Here is a 21,520-nt window from a genome sequence, read left to right on the forward strand (position 1 = left end):
TTAGGAACTGAGCAGCAGCTTTTATGCAAACTGCCCTATGGCAATGAAAGTAATAAAGTAACAACTGTGCCAATTTGGGCAGCCTTCTAGGGTTCTCCCTCTTTGAGAAACAAACAGATGATGCCCTGCCTAGTACACACTAGTGACACTCTTCACTGTCTCTCCCAAGACACCACTGGAGAGGTCACCAGTGTCCATGTGTGTATATTTTAAAGCAGAGAACCTGATAAGTACTAAAGAAATTCACTCCAAGTTGATGGGCTGGGACCAGAGAAACAGAAACACATTACCTATTGCTTAGTTTCCAAACCCCTTTCTTCTACTGAAAAGGTAAAAAGATAAAAGATAAAATAAACCCTTGCATCTCAAGTTTATTGTATGATTCTGATTCCAGACAAAAAGAGACTTAAATTGAGATAATAAAAATGAATTAAGTAACCAAAAGAAATAAGATAGTATATTCAAAAGCCAAAATCGTCTTAACCAATTACTCCCTAACTGCCTTCATGCCAAACTCATCCCTAAAATGATGCTGGTTATTTTAAAAAGCTATCCATCTTCCTCTGGGGAAAGGGAAATACAAGTGTTCATTTAGTTTTTTGTAAAGTAAATTATAAAGTAAAATGCAATAGAACTTATTAAGTCACAGATACCACATAATGAGTAATAAATATGTGCCAGTTCCTGTGCTGAGTATTACTTAGATTGCCTCATTTAATTTTTACAACTGTCCTATGAGATAGATATTACAATCTCTCCTTTACAAATGAGGAAACTAAATATTAAGTAGTTTTTTTTTTTTTTTTGTAGAGACAGAGTCTCACTGTACGGCCCGCAGTAGAGTGCCGTGGCGTTACACGGCTCACAGCAACCTCTAACTCTTGGGCTTACGCGATTCTCTTGCCTCAGCCTCCCGAGTAGCTGGGACTACAGGCGCCCGCCACAATGCCCGGCTATTTTTTTGTTGCAATTTGGCCGGGGCTGGGTTTGAACCCGCCACCCTCGGCATATGGGGCCGGTACCCTACTCACTGAGCCACAGGCGCCGCCCAATATTAAGTAGTTCTTAACACAAATCAGATACTCTTGAGGATGACTAACCACACACAAATTATTTGTGATATAAGCATTCCAGGAGGAAAAGAATATATATAAGGCTTTAACCTGATTTTTCATTGAAATGTTACCACATTTAAGAGTTTAAAATGTTAAAGCATCTAAAATACAAAGCTATTAAGATATTTTGTATTTGGAAAGCTAAAAAAATCACTTTAAAATAAAACCTGTAGCCAGTGTAGTAGATCATGCCTGTAATCCTTGCACTCTGGGAGCCGGAGATGGGAGGATTGCTTGAGCTCAGGAGTTCAAGACCAGCTGAACAAGACCCCATCTCTACTAAAAATAGAAAAATTAGCCAAGTGTCACGGCACATGTCTGTAGCTACAGCTGTTTGGGAGGCTGAGGCAAGAGGATTGCTTATGCCCAGGAGTTTGAGGTTGTAGTGGGCTATGATGACAGCACTGAACCCTACATGGGATGACAGAGCAAGACTGTTTCAAAAAATAATAATAAACAATAACATAACATAAAGCATTTATCATTCTAGTAATAATACTTCAAGATACTTTAGAGAGAATATGAAGTCAAATGCAATAAATTATATTAAAAGAGCTTTGGTCAGAATTTCCAAAATGCCTACATCACATTTTTAGAACAACAGCTTTCTTTATTATTTTCAAATGTTAGTATTAACAAAATTTTGCCAAATTTATTCTTTCTTCACTTATTTTATATATGTTTATTGGAAACCTTAATATACTAACCATTAAAGATAAAAGGATTAAGTGAGGCACAGTCTTGGTCCACACACAGTCTCTGACAAGCCAGTGATTTTATTAACAGATAATTATATAATAAGTTAAATTTAATGACAGAGCTATGTGCTGGGAATTATGGGAATACAAACAAAGAAGGAAGTTAAAAATGCTTTCAGGAAAGGATGGCCAGAGGCACTTCCCCAACTTCCTCAAGAAATTCAGAAAGACCCAAGAAGAGATTCTCTCTTTTTTTTTTTTGTAGGGACAGAGTCTCATTTTATCGTCTTGGGTAGAGTGCCATGGTGTCACACAGCTCACAGCAACCTCCAACTCCTGGGCTTAGACGACTCTCTTGCCTCAGCCTCCAGAGTATCTGGGGCACAGGCGCCTGCCACAACACCTAGATTTTTTTTTTTTTGTAGAGACAGAGTCTCACTGTTAGAGTGCCCTGGCGTCACACGGCTCACAGCAACCTCTAACTCTTGGGCTTACACGATTCTCTTGCCTCAGCCTCCCAAGCAGCTGGGACTACAGGCGCCCGCCACAATGCCCAGCTATTTTTTTTTTGTTGTTGTTGCAGTTTGGCAGGGGCTAGGTTTGAACCCGCCACCCTCGGCATATGGGGCCGGCGCCCTACTCACTGAGCCACAGGCACCGCCCAACACCCAGCTATTTTTTTGTTGTTGTTGCAGTTTGCCCGGGGCTGGGTTTGAACCCACCACCCTCGTTATATGGGACCGGCACCCTACCCACTGAGCCACAGGTACATCCCCTCAAGAAGAGATTCTTCAAAGGAGATATAGGCTAAAAAATAAGACTTGTTTATAAATACCAAGTGTTTCTATGTAAATATAGATTTATCAAATCCTTGAAAACAATCAACATGAAAGATATAGCTTACCAAACCCCTTTTCCAGGAGAACATCAGGTTAATTTGTGCATGAATATGTAATTTAAAAATAATATTCACCACAAAGAGTTTGGCTTTTAATATTTTATTAACTTTTTCTGTGTGGCTTTACATTTTTTCCCTGGTATTCAACATGGGGATTTGAAGAGGAATATTACCAATATCTGTTAAGCTAGACAAGTAAATATTCACTCTCTAGAATACTCAGGCTACAAATCATCTAATTTCTTCCTATTCCCTTATATTTATAGAGTACTAACAGCTCAATAAAGCATTTTCACACATATCTTTGCTCATCTGAACCTCATTAAGGTGTTCATTTGAGTCTTATTTAGCATATCCCATTGTACCTCAACATATCCCAGAACCTTTGTCCTCTTATTAAGCCAGCAGCAGGGCTATTAAGAACAAACTCTTGAAATTAAATGATAGAACTGACCAATGTTGGCTGTGTCCAGCGGTGGTTGAAGCACTTAGCATGCTTTATCTTACTTCTTCCTCACAAAAGCCTATATAGTAAAATACTATTATTATCATCATTTTACAAATGAGAAAACTGAGGCACGGATATCACATACAAAGTATCTGAGTCAGGATTCAAAAACCCAGGCAAGTCAGAGCCTTAATACCATCCTATGCTTTTGCTTCTAAGTCAAAAATTATTTCTAGCTAACAATTCTCATTTCTGTTATTGTCTAAGCATTTTCTTTCTACACATACTGGTACTGGGTATGTGTGTATGTGAAAAGAGAAATGAACCTTCTGACATTGTTCCTTATTTGTTAAGCTGAATTCCAAAGGAACAAAGGAAAGTGAAAGCATGAATAATACCAAAGCATTGTTTTCAGGCTACAATTTTAAATATCTCTCCCACACCTACTAAAGGACTCAAAAAATCAGATGTCTTACTTTAATTTGTGTGTCAACCCCTTTTTAGAGGAAATAGTTTCCTTAAGTGAAGCAATGGAATAATTTGATTTAGAAAAGTAATTAAAGTATGACCTCCTTTTAAGGCACAGCTATCTGAAGACTATAAAACTTACTCAATTTACAAAATTTATATTCTCAAACTGTGTGGAAACATTTATTGCCTAAAAAGTGAGATAACAGTATTATATGTGTGCGTACATATACAAATACACACAAATATATAAACATATACATGTTTAAGAATAAATACTGGGCGGCGCCTGTGGCTCAAGGAGTAGGGCACCAGTCCCATATGCCAGAGGTGGTGGGTTCAAACCCAGCCCCGGCCAAAAAAAAAAAAAAAAGAATAAATACTATACACATGCATAGTGTATATATATTCCTCTTTCCAGATTCTACTATCACCAGAACATATTAAACCTTTCCAGAGGCAGGGAAAAAAATCAGGAAGGTGTATGGTAATGAGTGTTATGATTATCTTCCTTCAATGAGACTATTGGGCATACACAATATTCCAAAAGCAAGGATTCAAGAGGAACTTCAAGGCACAATCTGAGGAAGAAAAAAGGATAAAGAAGCCAAGAAGAAATGAAAAGGAGAAAGCAGACAGAATTTACTATTTATATAACCGTATATATAAGATAATTGGTCTTTTCATTGGGATGACCAGTTTTAGGCAGAATTATAACACTCTGCTATTCCACAGTTAGATAAAAGTAAAAAGAAGTAATAGCCGGGCGTTGTGGTGGGTGCCTGTAGCCCCAGCTACTTGGGAGGTTGAGGCAAGAGAATTGCTTAAGCTCAAGAGTTTGAGGTTGCTGTGAGCTGTGACACCACATCACTCTACTGAGGGCGACACAGTGAGACTCTTCTCTCAAAAAAAAATGAAATAAATCACAGCATACTGAAAGCACTCATTTCAATAAATTGGAGAAGTTATTTATGAGTTAAAAATTCTCATATTAAAAATGTGGATAACAATGTCTACATTATATAGATGTTATGAAGATACATACGAAGGTGGTCAGAAACCTTAATATGGAAGTTCAGAATAAACCTCAATCCTGTTTTCATGAAGAAGTAATAATGAACCAAGGTAAGAGTCAGGCATGATATATAAGCAGACAACTATGGAATTGTGAAGAAGGAAAGCGGAAAATATATTATATTCAACTAAGTAGAACTAAATGTATGTGAAAAATCTGCAGCAAAATTTTGAAATAATGGAAGACAAAAAAGTTGTTGGAGACCATTAGGGAGTAATACATAAACTGTTGAACAATTTGTAGTCCCTTGAAAAAATTGAAGGTATAAGCAGGATTTCAAAGTATATATACTTTTTTTGTGTATGTGATTTTTGGCCAGGGCTGGGTTTGAACCCGCCACCTCCGGTATATGGGACCGGCGCCCTACTCCTTGAGCCACAGGCGCCGCCCTCAAAGTATATATACTTTTAAAAATACTCTTCATTTAAAAAATACTCTTCATTGGGTGGAGCCTGTTGCTCAGTGAGTAGGGTACTGGCCCCATATACTGAGGGTGGTGGGTTTGAGCTCGGCCCCAGCCAAACTGCAGCAAAAAAACATAGCCCGGCATTGTGGCGGGCACCTGTAGTCCCAGCTACTCAAGAGGCTGAAGCAAGATAATTGACTAAGCCCAGGAGCTGGAGGTTGCTGTGAGCTGTAACGCCATAGCACTCTACGGAGGGTGACAAAATGAGACTGTCTCTTAAAAAAAAACAAAAAAAAAACTCATTTAAAATATTCTTTATTTGAATAATGTTACAATTTTACTGACAACTCATCTATACTATATAAAAACAATTTCGTTTAAAGTATAAACATATATTTGGGGGGCCCTCACCCAATATGCATGATGCAATGGTACATTTCAAAACTATTAAGAAATGAGTATATGGGACGGATGTGATACTTAGGTCAATGTAAGCATTTCACATTGAAGCAGTACCCTGAACCCCATAAATGCATCAAAGTACAAGTTATGATTTAATAAAAAATAATTAAAAAAAATAAAGTATAAACATAAAACTCAAAGACATTATCAAGAATTATTTTTAGTGATAACAAATAAGAATTTATGTAAGACGCTTCTGTTCAAGCTATCAAGAAAGCACCAGGGCGGCGCCTGTGGCTCAGCGGGTAGGGCGCTGGCCCATATGCCAAGGGTGGTGGGTTCAAACCCAGCCCCAGCCAAACTGCAATAAAAAAATAGCCGGGCGTTGTGGCAGGTGCCTGTAGTCCCAGCTACTCGGGAGGCTGAGGCAAGAGAATCGCTTAAGCCCAGGAGTTGGAGGTTGCTGTGAGCTGTGTGACGCCACGGCACTCTACCAAGGGCGATAAAGTGAGACTCTGTCTCTACAAAAAAAAAAAAGAAAGCACCAAAAAATTTTAACAGGGACAGTAATATACATGCACACATTTTTATTTTTTTATTTTATTTTTGAGACAAAGCCTCAAGCTGTAGCCCTGGGTAGAGCACCGTGGCATCACAGCTCACAGCAACCTCCAACTGCTGGGCTCAAGAGATTCTCCTGCCTCTACCTCCCAAGTAGCTGGGACTACAGGCATCTGCCATAACACCCGGCTATTTTTTTGCTGCAGCCATCATTGTTGTTTGGCAGGCTCATGCTGGATTCAAACTTGCCAGCTCAGGTGTATGTGGCTGGCGCCTTAGCCGCTTGAGCCACTGGCACCGAGCCTATGCATACATTTTTAAACAATTTTTGCTGGTGATGTCCAAACTACTCTATAGCTTTAGAACATTTGATGAAACATTCTATCTACTGGAAGCAATAGTTTAGTCTGATAGATAGTCTATCAAGTATCCAAGAAAACTCTTATGATTTGTAAATTATAGATTGTATCTCTATATGTTTGTTAATAATAACATACTTACAGAAGGCCACAGATTTACTCATGAAAGTGAGAAATAAAACAGAAAGCACAAGCTTCAAAATTATACTATGACTTGTAATACAGATAAGCTGTGCCAAGTCATGATGTGGAACACAAATTACTTAAGCTCAAATTGTTTTAAACAATAGCTCATTCAAATCCCTAAATTCTAAGACTATATACATTCACTGTCCAATATGGTAGCCACTATTTACATGTAGCTAATGGGAACTTAAAATGTTGCTAGCAGCTGGGCAGGGTGGCTCATGCCTATAATCCTAGCATTCTGGGAGGTGGAGGCAAGAGGATCACTTGAGGCCCAAGAGTTGGAGGTTACTGTGAGCTATGATGCTACAGCACTCTACACAGGGTGACAGCTTGAGACTCTGTCTCGAAAAAAAATAATAAAAATAAAAATAAAATGTTGCTAGAGCAAATTATGTTGTAGATATAAAATATACAATGGATTTCCATGACTTAGTATGAAAAAAATGTTGAAACCTCACTAATAATTTTTATACTGATAACGTTAATACAATATTTTGTATATAGCGGGTAAAGAAAATTAATTAATTTATTTTTTAACAGACTTAATTCACTTTATTATTATTGTATAAAAATCCTATGTTGTAGCCACAGCTGGAGCCTGGGTCCTCTGCATGGAAACTCTGATGTGAGTCTTGACAAGATGGTCATTAAATTCCTGGTAAGAAGACTAAGTGGATACTGTCTCTTTCCAGAGATCAGGAGTAAGACAGGTAGATCTTGGAAATGACATCAAAAGTGGCCTTGGCAAAGTTGCCCCAGGTGGCAGTGCAGCCCCGGGCTGAGGTGTAGCAGTCATTGATACCAGCCATCATTAGCAGCTTGGTAGGCATGGGCTCTGAGACAATACCAGTTCCTCTTGGAGCAGGGATGAGCGTATCAGCACAGAGCCAGCAGCCTGTCGCCTTCCAAGGAACAGCGTGGGGCTTGTCCATCTTGTTCCCCCAGCAGCCTCTCCACACTGGGTGTAGGATAATATTTAGAAATAAACATATCCTACATCAAGCACACAAAGTGAATTCAGAACTTGGCCAGGAGGATGGCCCCTCAGATGGAGGTGGATACTTCCTAGGAGCACTTAACACCCAGACCAACATGGCCATTGTAGTCCCCAACAAATGCCTTGAATCTGGTCTGCTGGCCAGCGCAGGTCTGCTTCTATGATGGCAAAATCTTGAAAATCTCATCCTTGAGAGATGCCCCCAGGAAAAAGTCAATGATCTCAGATGGGCAGGAAGAGACACATCTCTCCAGGGATTTGATCTTCATGACTTTGACCAGGTGGCCCAGCTTGGTGATGGGTATCTACTTTTTGTCCATGGCCTTGCCTCTGCGAGCTCCGTGACCTTGGCCTCGGCCCCAACCCCAAGGATAGCCGTGACTCCAGCCCTGAATGCTGCTACTGAAGCCTCCCATTCCAGGACCCCTGGGGTCTCCAGGCCCTCCTGCTGCACCAGCATCATCGCTATTTGGTGTTTTTTGTCAAAGAAGCTGTTAAAGTTAATTTAAACTTTTTTTTTTTTTTTTTTTTTTTGAGACAGAGTCTCACTTTCTCGCCCTTGGTAGAACGCAATGGCATCATAGCTGACAGCAGCCTCAAACTCTTGGGCTCCAGTGATGATCCTCTTGCCTCAGCCTCCCAAGTAGCCACCATGCCCAGTTAACCTGTTACTTTTTAAGTGTGCTACTACACAATGTTAAATTATCTATGTGGCTTGTAGGCTATTTCCTTGGGCAGCACTGATAAAGACAAATTTAATAGTAATTCTCTTTAAATTTCTCTGTTCCAAAGGTAAGACTACTGACTATTCAGTAACTAAGCCAGTTTACAAATTTAAACAATCCTTACCCAAATCCTGCTTACTAACTTCTGCTCTAAAAACACCCTATGAGCAGTGAGGGCCCCAAAACCTTACTTAAGTACCCTAACTTCTCCATTCCTGAGATAACGCCCGAGATTCTGTCAACATGGTACTTGCTCAGTAAGTTTAGGAAACTCAGCTTTATATAACCAACAGGTTTCCTAGTGGTCTTTGTAAGGGGCTTTAACAAAAGAGAAAGAAGAATTGTAGCCAGGTGCCATGGTTCACACCTGTAAGCCCAGCACTTTGCGGGGGGGGGGGGGGGGGCCGGGACAGGTGAATTGCCTGAGCTCATGGCTTTGAGCCAGAGCATGACCCATCTCTAAAAATAGACAGGTGTTGTGGTGGGCACCTGTAGTTCCAGCTACTTGGGAGGCTGAGGCAAGAAGATCACATGAGCTCAAGAGTTTGAGGATGCTGTAAGCTATGATGCCATGGCACTTATCCCTGCTCCAAGGGTGACAAAGTGAGACTCTATTTCAAAAAAACAAGAAGAATTGTAAAATGAAATAAGTTGTGATGAAGATGTATTAAGTTTAACCCCCCAAAAATGAAGTTCTGTTAGAAAAAAGTAATTTAAAAACTTCAGACTGGTCTTGAAGTGGTGAGCTCAGGCAATCCACCTGCCTCGGCCTCCCAAAGTGCTAGGATTATAGGTGTGAGCCACCGTGCCTGGCCAGGTCTAGTGATTTAAATTACCTAAATTAAAACCCAATCTTGTAGCAATCTACCTTATTTTAAAAGAGCAAATCATGTAGTCACTAAGGTTCCTGGTATGATATAGTAGAATGTTAAGATTTATAAACAGGTATAATACAACAACTTCATCAAAGCTTGAGCCACATGAACAGGCTAGAAACATGATGTAAATGTTTAGACTTTGTAGAACAGTTACTATTTTATGATCTGACACCTACCTCCCAACTGGGTCTTTAAAGCAGAGGTATGTGGATGGGAAAGGATATTTGCATATTTTGAAGCAGACAAAAGCTTGATAACTAGGATCTATAGAGAACTCAAATTAATCCACATGAAAAAAAACAACAATCCCATATATCAATGGGTAAGAGACATGAATAGAACCTTCTCTAAAGATGACAGACGAATGGCTAACAAACATATGAAAAAATGTTCATCGTCCCTATATATTAGAGAAATGCAAATCAAAACAACCCTGAGATACCATCTAACCCCAGTGAGAATGGCCCACATCACAAAATCTCAAAACTGCAGATGCTGGCGTGGATGTGGAGAGAAGGGAACACTTTTACACTGCTGGTGGGACTACGAACTAGTACAACCTTTCTGGAAGGAAGTATGGAGAAACCTCAAAGCACTCAAGCTAGACCTCCCATTTGAACCTGCAATCCCATTACTGGGCATCTACCCAGAAGGAAAAAAATCCTTTTATCATAAGGACACTTGTACTAGACTGTTTATTGCAGCTCAATTTACAATTGCCAAAATGTGGATTGCCAAAATGTGGAAACAGCCTAAATGCCCACCAACCCAGGAATGGATTAACAAGCTGTGGTATATGTATACCATGGAATACTATTCAGCCATTAAAAAAAATGGAGACTTTTCATCCTTCGTATTAACCTGGATGGAAGTGGAAGACATTATTCTTAGTGAAGCATCACAAGAATGGAGAAGCTTGAATCCTATGTACTCAATTTTGATATGAGGACAATTAATGACAATTAAGGTCATGGGGGGGGAGGAAAAGCAGAGAGAGGGAAGGAGGGACAGGGGTGGGGCCTTGCTGTATGCCACACCTTCTGGGGGCAAGACATGATTGCAAGAGGGACTTTACCTAACAAATGCAATCAGTGTAACCTGGCTTATTGTACCCTCAATGAATCCCCAACAATAAAAAAAAAAAAAAAAAAGCAGAGGTATGTGGGATTTGGGGTGAGAAACAAAAGAAACATGGCCATCTTCACTACTTTTTCCTTCATCTCAGGAAAACCCAACAACTAAAGCAAATCTCTTAGTTTAGAGTGGACTATAATCTGACAAATTAGCTAAAATCCACCAAGTCTCCCAAGTACAGAATGAATTATACCCTGCCATTTTGATTTCAACCGATGGCCACAATTAAACTCCAAAATCACAGAAATATAGACCATATTTATGAAAAGCCAAATTTATCCCCCAAATCCCTCAACAAGAAAACACACATTACTCAATTTACAACTTTTTATCATTGCATACATATAAACCTCAAGCAACACAGAAACATTTTCACTAATGCCCAGTCACCATCTCAAATGCTATGGTTTGAATGCCCCCCAAATTCACATGCGGAAATTTAATCCCCAAGTGGTAGCAAGAAGGGAGGGGGGCTTTTCAGAAGAGATTAAGTCATGAAGGCTCTACCCTCATGAATGATTATTTATTGCCTTAAAAAAGGGCTGGGAGAAACTAATTCAAGACATTTTTGCCCTTCTGTTCCTTCATGATATGAGGACACAGCATCCCTTCGAAAGACGCAGCAACAGGTATCATCTTGGAAGCAGAGAGCAGCCCTCACCAGGCATCAAACCTACCAGAGACTTCATTTTGGAATTTCTAGCCTCTAGCACTGTGAGACAGTAAATATATTTTCATTGTAAATTATCCAGTTTGTGGTATTTTGCTATAGCAGCACAGATATCATTCAAACTTATTTTAACCATTTCTCTTCAACTTTCCCAGTGTTCCCAACATTAGTAAATTAAAAGGACTTTTTTAAATAAACAAAGACATTAGATGCTATCCAAATCCTATAGAACCCTAACTACAGAACATCAGAATAAAAATCTTATCAACCTAAGAGCTGTATGTTGGCTAGGCGTGATGGCTCATGCCTGTAATACTTGTATTCTGGGAGACCAGCCTGAGCAAGAGCAAGACCCAGTCTCTACTAAAATAGGAAAACTAGCTAGACATAGTGCTACATGCCTATAGTCCCAGCTACTTGGGAGGCTGAGGCAAGAGGACTGCTCAAGCCCAAGAGTTTGAGGTTGTGGTGAGCTATGGTGCCACAGCATTCTTACCCAGGATGACAGAGTAAGACTGTCTTTTTAATTTTTTTTGAGACAGAATCTATGTCGCCCTCATTAGAGTGTCATAGCATCAAAGCTCACGGCAACCTCAAACTCTTGGGCTTAAGCGATTCTCTTGCCTCAGCCTCCCAAGTAGCTGCACTACAGGTGCCCGCTACAACACCTGGCTATTTTTTGTTACAGTTGTCATTGTTGTTTAGCAGGCCCTGGCTGGATTCGAACCCACCAGCCCCAGTGTATGTGGCCAGTGCCCTAACTACTGAGCTATGGGCACCGAGCCAAGACTATGTCTTAAAAAAAAGAGCCATACATGGATGACAAAAGCCACTTTGGTGACATCTAAATATTAACACATTTCTTTTCTTTTTTTCTTTTTTTTTTGCAGTTTTTGGCCAGGGCCAGGTTTGAACCCGCCACCTCCAGTATATCGGGCCAGAACCCTACTCACTGAGCCACAGGTGCCGCCCTAAACACATTTACTAATAATTATCCACAATCAATTTTGCAACTTTGGCAGCTTTCCTTTGATTTCAGTATGCTTCTTTAGTCTCTATCGTCAATGAATGAGTACTCAAGAAATAAAATTAAATTCCTATTAAAATGATTACAAATGATCACTGATAAAACAATATTCCAAAATCAAAGAGAAATTTTATTTTTTTTCCAACTGAATTAGTCTCTTTTTATTCTCTTGGTAATTTCTTCCACAATCACTACTTCCGTTGTAGGTGATGAAATGTGTTAAGGCTCCACATCAAGTGTTGGCACTGCTATGAGCATGGTCTCTTCCTTTACTGTAACTCAGAATTAAAACTTTTGGTTCCTTTACATTCCAGTCTCAGGAGTGGTTTCCACTGTAGAATTTATCTGATGACAGTTTTATGCTTTCTAGTAGTGGACTACAACCAGTCTCTAGCTTCTGCAGGAACACTATAGGATGGATTTAGTTTAGAAGTGTATTAAACTAAAAGGCATTCTCTCGAATGAGTTTAAATGCATTTTATTTTTAAACAACCTACATGACATGTTTTTCCTTAAAAACAATGCCTCCACTCCAAATAAATCATGGTCAAAATAAATGAAGAGTTCAAGATGACATCAGTCCCGTTTGTCTTAAGTCCTGGTGTTGTGTGGATGACAAGCAGCAGCCAGTTATGATGACAGGTGATAGATCCAAAGTAACTGCCAAATTTGTTAACATTTTTCCATTTCTAAACCATCCTTAAAGAAAATCATATATGGGGTCACACCATCCTCACGGTAGTCCAGGAGAGCAACCATGCCATCTGGATTCATGTTTTCACCAATAAAGAACTGGTAGTTTTTGAAATTAGCCAGGATGTGATTGACTTCATGTAATCTTTGATGTACTTCTTGTAGGCTTCTTTGGTGAAGCTGGTTTCCTGCAAGTGATGGTTCATGACAATATCAACACCAGTGATAACTGTGCTTTCGGTACCTTTGCCCTCAGGTCCTTCAGCGGAAGCATTTCCACCAATGAGCGAGTCATCAATGTTACCCTCTGTCCTACTGACCATCTTTCCCTCCACCTCCCAGCATAGGCCGTCCGCGATCTCTTGGATCTTGTAAATGTCAGAGAACATCTCATCAGGGCTGATGAGGTCCCAGTAGATAATCATGATGGCGGCTGAAGGGAGACGGCGGCGGTGCTAGCTTTGCAGGAGCCGGGAGCTCGGAGCGAGCACGGCGGAGCCCGAGCGGCGCTCGGGGGGAGGGGGGAGTGGGCGGAAAAGCTCAAAGAGAAATTTTGACTTTTTATTTTTTTTGTAGACACAGAGTCTCACTGTACCGCCCTCGGGTAGAGTGCCGTGGCGTCACAGGGCTCACAGCAACCTCTTAACTCTTGGGCTTACGCGATTCTCTTGCCTCAGCCTTCTGAGCAGCTGGGACTACAGGCGCCCGCCACAACGCCCAGCTATTTTTTTTTTTTTTGGTTGCAGTTTGGCCGGAGCTGGGCTTGAACCCGCCACCCTCGGCATATGGGGCCGGCGCCCTACTCACTGAGCCACAGGCGCCGCCCAGAAATTTTGACTTTTATATCATTGGTACTACTTCACCATCACATGGTCTATTCAAAATGTCTTACCGGGTGCAGACATGTGTGTATATGTGTATGCTTAAGTATATTAAAGAGACATGGGTATGTGTTTTAATGTAAACCATTACAAGCACAGAATCTGTTCTCCAGCCTACCTAAAAGTGTATTACTCATAGTAGGTCAACATAAGTAGGTGAACAGCCGGGCACAGTGACTCAGGCCTGTAATCCCAGCACTCTGGGAGGCGGAGGAGGGTGGATTGCCTAAGCTCATGAGTTAGAGCGAGACCCTGTCTATAAAAATAGCCAGGCATTGTGGCAAGTGCCTGTAGTCCCAGATCTTTGGGAGACTGAGGCAAGAGAATTGCTTGAGCCCAAGAGTCTGAAGTTGCTGTGAACTATGATGTGACGGCATTCTACCAGGGGACAACGAAGTGAGACTATGTCTCAAAATAAATAAATAAATAAATAGGTGAACAGAGAAGAAACCCTCTGTGAAATGTATAGAGTAAGAACAGGCTGTCCTAGGGCACTGTGAAAAGTTCCACTTTCTCAGTTTTAAAGACAAGCTCATTGCTCACTTTTACTTGACTAGCCCCTCAGTGCCATAATGCTCAACCTAGTCTGAGGATGAGGACTCAAGAAGCAGAAATATCAGCTTAGCGCCCATAGCACAGTGGTTATGGCACCAGCCACATGCACCTAAGGTGGCAAGTTCAAACCTGGCCCAGTCCAGCTAAAACAACAATGACAACTGCAACAAAAAAAATAGCCCGGCCGTGTGGCGGGTGCCTGTAGTCCCAGCTACTTGGGAGGTTGAGACAAGAGAATCGCTTAAGTCCAAGAGTTTGAGGTTGCTGTGGCTGTGACGCATGGCACTCCACCCAGGGCGACAGCTTGAGACTGTCTCAAAAAAAAAAAAAGAAGGGCGGCACCTGTGGCTCAAAGTGGTAGGGCGCCGGCCCCATATGCTGGAGGTGGCGGGTTCAAACCCAGCCCTGGCCAGAAACTGCAAAAAAAAAAAAAAAAAAGAAGCAGAAATATCATTATCAACAGTTTGAGAATGAGAATACTCGATAGCAGTTTTGATTTTTTGGGCTTCAAATGATAAAATCCAGCAAGAATGCAGCAGTTGGGTGTACTGAAAGTGCCAAAGAGACAAAGGAGAAATACCATCCTCTCCTCTTCCCTCTCAATGCTTAATAGATAGGGACCTCCAATGGAGAATGGTGTGAGAAACATAGCACCACCAAGTTTTAGCTAGGTGAAAGCCATGTAGGAAGGGAAAAAGAAGGAAAAAAAATAGCCTAAACCTAGATACTGTTTTAAACATAACAGAGCTAATCTTACACTCCCTCACATTGGTGCCCAATCTTTTGGCTTCTCTGCGTCACATTGGAAGAAGAGTTGTCTTGGGCCACATATTAAATTCACAAACATTACCGAAAGAAAAAAAAGGTCTGCACATAATTTTCATGATATCCACCACTATCAAAAGGCAAAAAATTCTTACATAATCCACATGCAGCCCACAGGCCTCAGGTTGGACACCCCTGCATACCACCAGTTAGCATTCCTGTAGCATTTTCCTTTGTAGGTTTCTCACAGTTATACCTTCCTGGATTTGTGCTAAGCTCAAGATAACTATTATAAGCTTCCCTACCCTCAGGCTGCACTGTGAGTGGCACAAGCACTTCTCCAATCCACCAACCTGGTTTTTCTGAACATATTTTGAAGCTGAGCATGGTGGCTCATGCCTGTAGTCCTAGCACTTTGGGAACCTGAGGGAGGAGGATAGCTTGAGCTCAGGAGTTCAAAACCAGCCTGAGCAAGAACAAGACCCCATCTCTACTAAAAACAGAAAAAGAAAAAGAAAAAAAAAAAAAGCCAAGAGTTGTAGGGGGTGGTTATAGTCCCAGCTACTTAGGAGTCTGAGGCAGGAGGATCATATGAGCCCAAGAGTTTGAGGTTGCTTTGAGCTAGGCTGATGCCATGGCACTCTAGCCCAAACAACAGAGTGAGACTCTGTTTTGTATGTGTGTGTGTATGCGTGTGTGTGTACCATTACCATGAACCAACCCTTCAAGGATCCCTATTGCCTGAGAGAGAATCCACATTCCTAAATCAGATATTTAAAACTCTTACCACTGTCATGATAAGCATCATTAGTATTAGTCTAATTCTGGACTCCATTTTGTAACCTCACCTGTTTTTATCTCATCTTTTCCACCAACTTCTAACCTATGTTCTCGTGTAGTATGGCATATACAAAGACATATTAAATGTTTTTTTTCTTTTTTGCATTTTTTGGCCTGGGCTGGGTTTGAACCTGCCATCTCCGGCATATGGGGCCGGCGCCCTACCCCTTTGAGCCACAGGTGCTGCCCGACATCTTAAATTTTTTTTTTTTTGAGACAGAGCCTCAAGCTGTCGCCCTGGGTAGAGTGCTGTGGCATCACAGCTCACAGCAACCTCCAACTCCAGGGCTCTCCTGCCTCTGCCTCCCAAGTAGCTGGAACTACAGGTGCCTGCCACAACGCCCAGCTATTTTTTGGTTGCAGCCGTCATTGTTGTTTTGGTGGGCCCAGGCTGGATTCAAACCCGCCAGCTCAGGTGTATGTGGCTGGTGCCCTAGCTGCTTGAGCCACAGGCGCCAAGCCTTAAATGTTTTTAAAAACCAATGGAATCTAGTAAATAAAGATTTATTGTTTTGTTTATTTAATCCTAAGGAACAACCAATCCATCCTTATCTCCTAGTAAGTCTAAAAGCTCCTGCTCCAATCAGCATACTCTCTTAAATCACCCCACTTATTGTCCATGTTTCTTTCTTTATTTCAGATTCCCATTCATCTAGCCAAATTTTATCTATCTTTCAAAATGGAGCCTTAAGGAGTCACTTTTGTTTTGTTTTATACATTCCAGGTCAAATTGTTTTCACTACTCCTCGATTATTTATGACAACTAACACATTACACAACGTAATACTTGCTTTCATAAGATGCTTTGTTTCATGTTTGCTAATTCATGAGGACTGTATTCAGAAAATGCATCATTGCCAGACATGGTGGCTCACTTCTGTAATCCTAGCACTTGGGAGGCCCAGGCGAGCAGATCGCCTGAACTCACAGGTTCCAGGCTGAACCAGAGCAAGACCCTGTTTCTAAATATAGCCAGGCACTGTGATGGGTGCCTGTAGTCCCAGCTGTTTGGGAAGCTGAGGCAAGAGAATCGCTTGAGCCCAAGAATTTGAGGTTGCTGTGAGCTATGACACCACGACATTCTACTAAGAGCAATAAAGTGAGACTCTGTCTCAAAAAAAAAAAGAAAATGCATGATCCAAAACCACAATACCTAAACAAATCCAAGAACATAGTATGCATCTTGTAAATACTAACTGAATTCAAACTCTAGTAAACAGCACTACCACATACAACACATGTGAATCTCTACAAATTACAATAAAGTGAAATTATACATAAGTATATGAGAATTTTGTACAGCATGGACAGTTTCTACAGTTGTCTCCATAGAACACTGATGTTTAGTGCACACCTTTTCTGCAGTTTTTTTTAACTGACTACTTTGATAAGACATTAGACTAGACTATTAATAATATATGCAATGCAAATTATGCTAAACATGCTTTCTTTGATGGTTTAGAACAAGAAGTGTCTTAAGGGCACCATTAATATTATGATCATGCCAGAGAAGATTAAAAGATTGAGTCTTAAAAAAAAAAAAAAAAAAAAAAAAAAGATTGAGTCTTAGGGCAGTGCTTGTAGCTCAAAGGAGTACGGCACCGGCCCTATAAGCCAGAGGTGGCGGGTTCAAACCCAGCCCCGGCCAAAAACTGCCGAACCACCAAAAAAAAAAAAAAAAAGATTGAGTCTTGAACTTGCTTCACACTCCCTAAAAGAACTCTCTTAATATAAATCCCTGATGTCAGGTTGCTTGCCTATAGCTTGCTTGCATAAACCTAGAATATAAAATGGGTAATTGCTTAACTTCTTGGACAGTAAAAACTGGCTGCCTTTTTGAATATTTAGGGTTTTGTTTTCTTTTGTAGAGACAGAGTCTCACTTTATCACCCTCAGTAGAGTGCCATGGCATCACACAGCTCATAGCAACCTCCAACTCCTGGGCTGAAGCGATTCTCTTGCCTCAGCCTCCTGAGTAGCTGGGACTACAGGCGCCCGCCACAACGCCCAGCTATTTTTTGGTTTGCAGTTCAGCTGGGGCCGGGTTTGAACCCGCCACCCTCGGTATATGGGGCCAGCGCCTTACCAACTGAGCCACAGGCGCTGCCTGTTTTTTTTTTTTTTGTAGAGACAGAGTCTCACTGTACCACCCTCGGGTAGAGTGCCGTGGCGTCACACGGCTCACAGCAACCTCTAACTCTTGGGCTTACGCGATTCTCTTGCCTCAGCCTCCCGAGCAGCTGGGACTACAGGCACCCGCCACAACGCCCGGCTATTTTTTTGTTGCAGTTTGGCCGGGGCTGGGTTTGAACCCACCACCCTCGGCATATGGGGCCGGCGCCCTACTCACTGAGCCACAGGCGCCGCCCTTTTTTTTTTTTCTTGAGACAATCTCACTATGTTGTCCTCAGTAGAGTGCCATGTGTTACAGCTCACAACAACCTCCAACTCTTGGGGCTAAGCGATTCTCTTGCCTCAGCCTTCCAAATAGCTGGGACTACAGGCGGCCGCCACAATGCCTGGCTATTTTTTGTTGCTGTTGTTTAGCTGGCCTGGGCCGGGTTCAAACCTGCCACCTTCGGTGTATGTGGCTGGCGCCATAACCACTGTGGTACAGACGCCAAGCTTTGGATATCTAATTATTATAATAAAAGCTGAAGCATCCTTTCACCTATCTTTGTCCTCGTTGCTGAAATCTTCTTGTCTTTCAATGTCCTTTGACATCTCAGTATTCAATACATTCTGCATTATTTATGTCCCTCTTATAGAATATGTCACCTCAACCCCCTTGTCTGCTTCAACACTCCATTATACTCTATACTGTAAAGTTACATATTCACTATTAAAAGATTTTTCTACTTTCCTCCTCACCCCAGGCCTTAAGTTTTTAACATTAAGCTATAATTTCCTGTAAGTCTTTTTCTGCTTCACATTTAATAGACTCTCAGCCTAAATTAGAATATCAAATATCCCATTATATTTTAAAATAAAAATCTTGAGTTACACCTACATGATTCACCTACCTTAAAATAGCTACTCTAGAATAGCATTTCATGTGCTGGATCACACCAGAGTAGATAGGTAAAACAGAATCATCTATAACTGGCAAATAAATAGAAAGTGGATGGTAGGCTCTAAAACCTTAACTAAATAATTCTGTTACCTTCTAATAAGTTCATGTCTTGGGAACGTTGAGAAATTTGAGGTCAAAATATGACAAAAAGAATCCGTCTTGCTGCCCAGCCCCAAATCTTCTAAAATGCTAAAATTATAATGCCTTTGAAAGTTTAACACTTTCCATTTACCAGGTTTTACTTTGCACAGCCTGAAATATTAGTGTCTTTATTCTGCTTAAAATCGAAAAAGTTTAATTTGACAAATAATGCAAAATAATGTTTCACCAACATTGTATAATGGTCCAAAGTATTTAGATTGTGATTTTGTAGCATAAGGGCCAAATTTTTTTTAACTAGATTAGACTATTTTGATAATGCCATTAAACAGATTTAAATAATAACCAAGTCTCACCCTTGATTCCCTTTGAATGAGTACTCTTACAATAGAGTACCAGGTAAAGCTTCACCTTGAACTGTCATGTTTTTTAAAAACCTCTCAAATAAATAAAACATAATCCTTCTGTTTTCACTTAGGCATATGTATACCATGATGCTAAAATGTTCACAACTTCAAAAGTCTGGTCAATTGTTCTTACCAGACCTTGATGTCATATATTTTAAAATGCATTCCAAAATGCCCTTTTGTGAAGCCGGCTTTTTAGCAATATAAACAAAGTAATAGATGATGGTTAAGTTTGTACACTAGTCTATAAGCAGTAGTTAATTGGTTACAAAGCTAAACAAAACAAAACTACATCATCTAGCCAACACTGTTTCTATGTGAAAACCTCAAGGTTTTCAAGATGTAGCACACTTCTGAGTTTCAGGTCTATAGCTGAGATGCAGGATCTAGGGCCCTCACAACTGCCCCTCTTCCCTACTATACCCCACCCCTCCTGTATCCTTCCCCAGTTCTACTCTCCGTTCCTTTCATTAGGTTACAATAACAGTAATAGATATTCTAAAGTCTTAGCAAGCACAAAACAAGTGAATGGGGAGAGTGGAAATTTTCCTCTGAGGAGAGGAGGTCATTTGTGTATTAGAAATACCTAGGGGAAAAAAAAAAATCAATATTTCTGAGTTATACTTCCTGTATCACATATGAAATAACTTCTCTCCCTTAAATCAAAACATTCTAGTGTATTTATTTTTCAAATACATAAGCATATACTACAGATGAAGCTTTGCTTCTATGGTATGAAATGTTGGTTATACCCTCAAAATTCACATGTTGCAATTTAATCCCCATTGGGATAGTATTAAGACGTAGAGCCTTGGGGGAAATGATTAAGTTATGAAAGATCTACCCTCAGGAATGGGATTAGTGCTCTTATAAAAGTGATTGAAGAGACTGAAGGTAGTGTGTTTGTCGCTTTCACCATTTGAGAATACAGTAAGAGGCACCACCTATGAAGCCAAAAACAAGCCCTCACTAGACACTGAATCGGTTGATGTCTTTATGTTGGACTTTAGTCCTTAAAACTATAAAAAATAGGGCGGCCCCTGTGGCTCAAGGAGTAGGGTGCCGGTCCCATACGCCGGAGGTGGTGGGTTCAAACCTAGCCCTGGCCAAAAAAAAAAAAACTATAAAAAATAAATTCCTATTATTTATCATTCCATTTTGAGGTATTTTTGTTACAGCGGCCTGAAGGGATGAAGATACTCACTTAATTGACTTCCCAGAAAAAACTGTGAGTTCTATTCCCTATAGAAAATGCACATTCTTAAGAGGGCAGTGCCTGTGGCGCAGGGCGCAGGCCCCATATACTAAGGGTGGCGGGTTTGAATCTGGCCCTGGCCAAACTGCAACAACAACAACAAAAATAGCTGGGCGTTGCGGTGGGCGCCGGGAGTCTAAGGCAAGAGAATCACCTAAGCCCAAGAGTTAGAGGTTGCTATGTGGCTGTGATGTCACAGCACTCTACCGAGGGCAACAAAATAGGACTCTATGTCTCAAAAAAAAAGTGTGTAACACATTCACCCACTGTGACCAATGAGCCCGTAAGTTTCTGTCTGCCAATATCTATATTGCAAGCTTACCTAAATATGGTGGTTTGTCTCCAAACCTTTTTAATACCACTATATTGTAATTGTGTGATTTACTTAAATGTATGTAAACCAAAGAAATGAATGCCGAAAATCATTTTATAAAAAGTAACTTAAATGCTTTCAAAAACTAGATTAAGGAGGAATCAGGTCCCCTTTACAAAATGTTCTCCAAGTTAGGTAGAAATTCAGCTATAGAAAGGGAGACAAATTTTATGAGATGTATAAGTTTTAAAACCCTTTTAAAGGTTCGTTGAGTGTTATGTAGCTATGCTTTTACTCTATATTTGTGACCCTTAACCATTTTTCAGTTATGAATGTCTTCTGAAATCTAATAACCATTACAGCCCACCTCTCTCCTTGGAAATACAAATGAACATACAAGCCAGGTGCGATGGCTCATGCCTGTAATCCTAGCACTCTGGGACCCCGAGGTGGCTGGATTGCTTGAGCTCAGCAGTTTAAGACCAGCCTGAGCAGGAGAAAAACCCAGTCTCTACCAAAAAAGAAAAAAAGAAAAACTAGCCCAGCATATCAGCATGTGCCTGTGGTCCTAGCTACTCAGGAGGCTGAG

At 40.8% G+C, this 21,520-nt stretch overlaps 1 protein-coding gene and 1 pseudogene across 6 annotated transcripts in view; both read right to left on the minus strand.

Moving 5' to 3' along the window:
- CPEB3 (cytoplasmic polyadenylation element binding protein 3) overlaps nucleotides 1-21,520 on the minus strand; it is a 190,859-nt gene that overhangs the window by 146,344 nt on the left and 22,995 nt on the right. The window lies entirely within an intron of this gene.
- On the minus strand, nucleotides 12,190-13,259 carry LOC128580613 (translationally-controlled tumor protein-like; annotated as a pseudogene). The gene has a single exon (XR_008378704.1). The product of XR_008378704.1 is annotated as a translationally-controlled tumor protein-like (transcript).

Source organism: Nycticebus coucang, chromosome 3 (assembly GCF_027406575.1).
Source record: "Nycticebus coucang isolate mNycCou1 chromosome 3, mNycCou1.pri, whole genome shotgun sequence".
Lineage (NCBI taxonomy): Eukaryota > Metazoa > Chordata > Mammalia > Primates > Lorisidae > Nycticebus > Nycticebus coucang.